The sequence below is a fragment of the Budorcas taxicolor genome, chromosome 9 (assembly GCF_023091745.1).
Source record: "Budorcas taxicolor isolate Tak-1 chromosome 9, Takin1.1, whole genome shotgun sequence".
Lineage (NCBI taxonomy): Eukaryota > Metazoa > Chordata > Mammalia > Artiodactyla > Bovidae > Budorcas > Budorcas taxicolor.
The window spans coordinates 33,135,923-33,143,871 of NC_068918.1; positions in this window are offsets into that span (position 1 = coordinate 33,135,923).

Genomic DNA, 7,949 nt, shown 5'->3' on the forward strand with positions numbered 1-7,949 from the left:
GACTACTTTGGACAAATTGTTTAACCTCTCTCAGCTTCAATATCCTCACTGTGAAATGGGGGATGATGATAATAGTTATCAAGATGACATGAAGTAATGCTAGTGAAGCACTTGGCAAAATAAGTAAATAAATGTTGGCTATGGCCATTATTTAACTTAATTTAGGGTCCTGTAGTGTGTAGGGAGGGCTTGTACTATTCTCATCTACTGGATTCCTCATTTAAGAGGCAGCCTCAGGGGACTTCCCTGGTGGTCCACTGGCATTCCCAACACAGGGGACCCGGACTGACCCCTGATCAGGGAACTAGATCCCACATACTGCCAGGAAGAGTTCACATCCACAACTAAAAAATCGTACATGCCAGCCACAACAAAGACTGAAGATCCCGCATGCCACAGCTAAGACTCAGTGCAGCCAAATAAATAGATAATTAAAAGAAGAAGAAGAAGAAGTAGCCTCAGGAGTGCTGTGGGAGGGGAAGGGAGAGTTGGAAAACATAGGAGTTTCTGTGACTTCATGGCTGAGCATAAGTTTAATCCGACAGCAACGGTGCTTCCAAGGCTGGTATCTAGATCTTTTTAGAGACATCACAGATCTCAGTTTCCTCTCACCTATGCCTTCCAGACAGCCATTTTGCTTTTTTGCATATCTTTTCCATGGGGATGGTCTTGATCCCTGTCTCCTGTACAATGTCATGAACCTCATTCCATAGTTCATCAGCCACTCTATCTATCAGATCTAGACCCTTAAATCTATTTCTCACTTCCACTGTATAATCACAAGGGATTTGATTTAGGTCATACCTGAATGGTCTAGCGGTTTTCCCTACTTTCTTCAATTTGAGTCTGAATTTGGCAATAAGGAGTTCATGATCTGAGCCACAGTCAGCTCCTGGTCTTGTTTTTGCTGACTGTATAGAGCTTCTCCATCTTTGGCTGCAAAGAATATAATCAATCTGATTTCGGTGTTGACCATCTGGTGATGTCCTTGTGTAGAGTCTTCTCTTGTCTGGGGAGGCCTTACAAATAGCTGTGAAAAGAAGAGAGGCGAAAAGGAAAGATATAAGCATCGGAATGCAGAGTTCCAAAGAATAGCAAGAAGAGATAAGAATGCCTTCTTCAGTGATCAATGCAAAGAAATAGAGGAAAACAACAGAATGGGAAAGAATACAGATCTCTTCTAGAAAATCAGAGATACCAAGGGAACATTTCATGCAAAGATGGGCTCAATAAAGGACAGAAATGGTCTGGACCTAAGAGAAGCAGAAGATATTAAGAAGAGGTAGCAAGAATACACAGAAGAACTGTACAAAAAAGATCTTCACGACCAAGATAATCACGATGGTGTGATCACTCACCTAGAGCTAGACATCTTGGAATGTGAAGTCAAGTGGGCCTTAGAAAGTATCACTACGAACAAAGCTAGTGGAGGTGATGGAATTCCAGTGGAGCTGTTTCAAATCCTGAAAGATGATGCTGTGAAAGTGCTGCACTCAATATGCCAGCAAATTTGGAAAACTCAGCAGTGGCCACAGGACTGGAAAAGGTCAGTTTTCATTCCAATCCCAAAGAAAGGCAATGCCAAAGAATGCTCAAACTACCACACAATTGCACTCATCTCACATGCTAGTAAAGTAATGCTCAAAATTATCCAAGCCAGGCTTCAGCCATACGTGAACCACAAACTCCCTGATGTTCAAGCTGGTTTTAGAAATGGCAGAGGAACCAGAGATCAAATTGCCAACATCCGCTGGATCATCGAAAAAGCAAGAGAGTTCCAGAAAAACATCTATTTCTGCTTTATTGACTATGCCAAAGCCTTTGACTGTGTGGATCACAATAAACTGTGGAAAATTCTGAAAGAGATGGGAATACCTGACCACCTGACCTGCCTCTTGAGAAATCTGTATGCAGGTCAGGAAGCAACAGTTAGAACTGGACATGGAACAACAGACTGGTTCCAAATAGGAAAAGGAGTACGTCAAGGCTGTATATATGTCACCCTGCTTATTTAACTTATATGCAGAGTACATCATGAGAAACGCTGGGTTGGAAGAAACACAAGCTGGAATCAAGACTGCTGGGAGAAATATCAATAACCTCAGATATGCAGATGACACCACCCTTATGGCAGAAAGTGAAGAGGAACTAAAAAGCCTCTTGATGAAAGTGAAAGAGAAGAGTGAAAAAGTTGGCTTAAAGCTCAACATTCAGAAAATGAAGATCATGGCATCTGGTCCCATCACTTCATGGGAAATAGATAGGGAAACAGTAGAAACAGTGTCAAACTTATTTTTTGGGGCTCCAAAATCACTGCAGATGGTGACTGCAGCCATGAAATTAAAAGACGCTTACTTACTCCTTGGAAGAAAAGTTATGACCAATCTAGATAGTATATTCAAAAGCAGAGACATTACTTTGCCGACTAAGGTCCGTCTAGTCACAGCTATGGTTTTTCCAGTGGTCATGTGTGGATGTGAGAGTTGGACTGTGAAGAAGGCTGAGAGCTGAAGAATTGATGCTTTTGAACTGTGGTGTTGGAGAAGACTCTTGAGAGTCCCTTGGACTGCAAGGAGATACAACCAGTCCATTCTGAAGGAGATCAGCCCTAGGATTTCTTTGGAAGGAATGATGCTAAAGCTGAAGCTCCAGTACTTCGCCACCTCATGCAAAGAGTTGACTCATTGGAAAAGACTCTGATGCTGGGAGGGATTGTGGGCAGGAGGAGAAGGGGACGGCAGAGGATGAGATGGCTGGATGGCATCACCGACTCGATGGACGTGAGTCTGAGTGAACTCCAGGAGTTGGTGATGGACAGGGAGGCCTGGCGTGCTGCGATTCATGGGGTCACAAAGAGTCGGACACGACTGAGCGACTGAACTGAACTGAACTGATGCCTTCCAGAGACACCAAGGCTGAGATGGCCTTAGATTGATCACAAACAGATTGAGACAGGCTGGGACCCGGAGCCCTTTGACCTAGTACTTGCACCTGGACAAACGTTTCCTCAAGCAACAAACTATATGGGACTAAAAAGAGCTGTGTGCATGTGCATTTGGGGCAAATTATGGACACAAGACACACAAAGACCAAGAACCCAACCGCCACTTTGAAAAACTGGGAGCAAAAGCAGCGTACTGAGCATACCCCATGCACACACCACCACCAAATGGGTAGGCAAACCCCCCAAGTTATACCTCTGGCCTGATTCCTGGACACAGCCCTACCCTCACCCCATAAGGTACCAGCGCATCCGCTCCCCTGCCCTATCAGGAAGCAAGGAAGGTAATGTGTTACTTGACTTCACTCCCCTCCACCGCAGCAGCAGCCCCAGTAAAGCCTTGCCTGAATTTCCTGTCTGGTCTCTTAACTTCTATTGACTAGGGAAGGCCAAGAACCCTGTCAGTAACAAGATGATGCCTCCCCATCCTGGTAGTCAGAAGTGCTCTACCATGGAGCTCAGTGACCTCCCATCAAACTCTCTCCCCAGTAGAGTATTAAACATCAGCTCTTATTGTGAATTAACATGTCATTTCACCCAAACGCATTCACGAGTCATTTGAGCCTTACCTTTACCTGATTGTGTCCCCACGAAAGCAAGGAACAGCACTGTGAAGGGGGCCTGGAGGATAGCCATCTTAGGAGTCAGAAGATCCCTGTCCCCACTTCCAGTCTCATTAATTGTGTGGCTTTAGGTAATTTATTTTTCCTTTGTTGCCATCAACATCCTCATTAAAGAGGTCTCTAAAATCCCTTCCAGCTCTAAAACCTCTTATCTACAAAAAGTAGATCCCAGAAATCACCCTCAGGCACCTACACTCATCCCAATCCCAACCTGACCCAGGAAGCTTTCAACATGACCCATGTGCCCTCTCACCTGCCCTCCCCACCCCCACCCCCGCCCATCCCCTCCCCCTACTGCAGGGCCCCCCACCCCCACCCTGAGCCAGGCTCCCAGGGTGCTGGTAACCTGGGCCCAGCCTCACTGGTTGCCCCCCTTCTCCCCTCCTCTCCAGATCCCTGTTTCCTGTCTGGCAGATTTACGATGCAGTTCAAAGAAGGAAGGATGATATAACGCTTTCCTGCTCCCTCCCTCTCCCAACTGACTTAGGCTAACTGGCTGGGGGCCAAGTGGTTTGTTTTCCGAAGCCTTGAGTTTGTAAAAATACTCCAGGCCCCAACCTCCTGCCTGTGACATGGCGTCAGCTCCCAAACCCACCGGTCAGGCCTTCGCTTGTGGGCGGGAAGGAGGCGGCCCTGTGCTGGGCTGGAGTCTAATTAAGTGCTGAGCAAATAAACCATGGGCTTCAATTTTAGCTCTGAAAATAGCTAGGGCCCAGGATTCCTCTCTCTGGCCTGAGCTGTGAGGCTGGTCCCACCACAGTGACCTCCACGGACAGGGCAGTGGGGTCTGAGGAGCCCATGGAGACCCATGGGCACAAAGCCAGTGAGGGAAGCCGACTTCAGGGAGAGGGAGACTCCAGCCTGGGGGTGGGCTGCCCTGGACCTGCCTTTGCACTGTGCTGACCGCCTGCCTGCAGGACGCCCAGGAATTCTGGGTCCCACTGACTGCCTCTCCGAGCCCCATGTGGCTAAGAATGCTAAGCTCTGGCCAACACTGAGGTAATTCTCTAGGCAGATCATAGAATACACATCCCAGTTTCATGCATAATCAATCCTCTTGGGCAATGAGGATGAGGAAAAACATCAACAAATGAATGCGTGAAAATAAAAGCGCGAGTCAACTGAATGTGTTACTGGCTCAGTTAGTCTGGCTCCGGAGCATCTTCCTGTCCAGCCCTGCCTGGAGGGAGAGAGGATGGCCTGCTGAGGGGGCGGGCAGGGGACAACTAACCACCCCATTCCAGGTGAACAAGAGGGGTGGGCCGTGAGAACCAGGGCATGTCCAGAGGGTCACTGGCTTTGCCTTCTGGTCACCTCCTCCGTCCTTCATCCCATCCCAGCTCTTCTCATGCCGTGCCCTCGTCGGCCGTCCATCTGCTGATGAGACCCTGGATGGAAGCTCTGTTGTATCTCCTCCCCTCCCCCACTATGGCGGCACCTGGCTTGACAGCTTTTGTTCCTTTACAGCCTCCCTTGTGCAACACCTGGGACTGAATTTGCTGTGTGTTGGCATGGAGCCCTCGGACCTCAGCATCAAAGAGGCAGGCTGTGAAGCTACAGTCAAGAACCAGTGAAGTGAGTGCAGGGAATTTGCTCATTTGGATGGTGTCTGCATGTCTGGGTGACCCACAGGGAAGCAGACCTCCAGTGCCAACAGCAGCTGTGAAGACAAAAGTCACAAGTGCCTCACACTAAGCCAGTACTCTCTGCTTCTGCGGAATGGTTGGAAGAAAAAGGAAGGAGAAACTCAAAGGAAATCAAACTGCAAGGGCAGGAGTGCAGGCTCTTACCTGGCACTCCTTGGTGAGGGCTTTTCCAGCAGGACAAAATGCTGAGCAGGTATTTGGGGGACACAGACCCCTTCAGCTCACTCTTGCGGATGCCTTCAGAGGTCCTGCTTCTCTTCAACACCTTCAGTCACTCCATGAGCATGTTTGAAGCCGCTCCCACAGCCGCATGTGGCCGTGCAGCAGGGGCACAGCCAGCCGCACGAGTGATGACAAGACGGGGGCACAATTACAGTCGTGTGACCAGTGCTGCACAGAGGAGGGGACCGGGGGCCGAGCGAAGACGGGGCACAGGCACCCACGGCTGCCTGGCAGCCAAGAAGTCTCCCTGAGAGGGTGAGGGTGCCCAGGCCTTCTCCAGGCCTGTCCGCTGCTTTCCCCCACTTCACTAAGGGGCTGGTCAGGGGGCCTGGGCCGTGGGAGACAGACCGGCAGCCAGAGGACACTCTTCGTTCAAGAGGGAACTGTCAGCACCCTGGTCTCCCCTTTTCTGCTCCGAGGAGACTGCTCTGGCCTAGTTGTTCCTAACTCAGCCCCCTCTCTGGGTGGAGCCTGAGGCCAGAAAGCAGGCAACGCTGGGGGCAATAATAATAATAGTAATAATAACAGTAATGCGGAGAAAGGGGGCAGGGAGGGGAGTGGAGGAGGAGAAAGGCCGCTTTACCTCAAACCCCACCCTGTGGGTTAAGTGTCTCCACCCCCAGCCATGCTTGTGGAGAAGGCAGCTCCGCGTGGCCAGGCCACTGAGTCCCCATTTGGAAGATCCCCTTTCCTAACCACCCTGGCCCAACATCAGTAGCAATATTGCCCCGCAAGGAGCAGCGAGCCATTTGCTGCAAAAATCACCAGCATCAGGGCTCAAACACCAAGTTCAGACACGAAGAACTCCCCCTCTGGAGCGTAAAACCAAGTTCAGAATGAAGAAAAACAAAATTTCCAGCCCGAGTTTCCTCTGAGGAGACACCCTGGGCGCCCCTCCTCACAGCTGCAAGGCCTCCTTCCCGGGCTGGGCCCTCATTAGGAGCTAATGGGCCCCAGCTGTGCCAGCTTCCAGACTCCTCCTTAACCCCTTGGTTTCCTCCGTCACTGCCAGAGGAAAATGAGGCCTCGGGATTTCCGTGCAGGGTTGAGAGCAGAGGGCACCCACTGCACAGAGTTAGTGGTGTGCACCTTCTATGGTTCCTCATAAGAAACCAAATAATTAACAAGTACTACTACTTGGGGGGTGCCTCGTGTGCCTTTGTGCTGTGCTCAGTCACTTCAGTCATGTACGACTCTTTGTGACCCTATGGATTAGACGGTAGCCCACCAGGCTCCTCTGTCCATGGGATTCACAGGCAAGGACACTGGAGTGGGTTGCCATGCCCTCCTCCAGGGGATCTTCCTGACCCAGGGATCAAACCTGGGTCTCCTGCATTGCAGGCGGATTCTTTTCCACTGAGCCATCAGGAAAGCCCTTGTATGCCTTACCCACTAGGATTATTAGCTCCTCCGGGCTCTCTCATCTTTGCAGACACAGTGGGCGGGGGGGGGGGGGGGGGGGTAGGAATTATTGCACCCATCTTATGGATGAGAACATTGAGGCCAGCAAAGAGACGTGATTCCAACCTGTTCTGTTGTCTTTCTGCCCACCCTATCACTTGATCTGAGCAACAGTTGATTCTCCTACATGCAGATGAAAGAGATAAAGGCCACTCTCACGCTGTCCATCTGTAGAGGTGGTAAAACTCAAGCCGGGAAACACTGAGTGGAGAATCTGAAGAACCAGGTTTTCTCCCCAACCGAGGGCCTTTGTTGACTCTGGACAAATACCAGCTTCCTTGAGCTCCCACAACCTTATCTTCAAAATAATACAAGTAAAAATACCTGCCTTTCTTCCTCGTGGGCCTGTTGGAAGATCAAATAGATCCAGCTGGGCAAAAGCACTGTAAACTGTAGGGAAGAAGGAAGATGACCTTGGAGGACCTCCCCCCAACCCCCAATATTTGTGAGAAATAGGCTCTGAGGCATTCCGTCAGAAGCTGTTATTTCTATGATTTGGGAGGACCAGAGGTTTATTATAATGAAAAACTTTAAGTCCTCCCTGGCTGAACTTAGTCTCTTAAAAAGGTGAACCCTGATTGAGCCACTGTCTTTAACTTACCACCTATCCCCTCTTACCACATGGCCATTATATCAGATTTTCCCTCTCCCATGGAAAACAATCAGTTAATTAAGATAATTGGGTTTATCACCAAAACCCAGAAATGACCCAAGTGTCTTTCAGTTGGGGAAAGGATAAATGACCCTGGTACATTCGTATAAGCAACCAAAGGTGTGAAATACTGTTACCTATCATAAATACTTTATGCCAAGTGAAAGAGGCCAGACTCCAAAGGCTGTGTATCATATGATTCCATGCAAGTGACATTCTGGGGGAGGCAGAACTAGAGAGATGGGACCAGACCAGTGGTCACCAGGGGTAAGTGCTCAGGAAGGGTTGGACTAGAAGGGTGCAGGGAGCACAGAGGAGTTCCTGCTGGGGCAATGGAACTATTC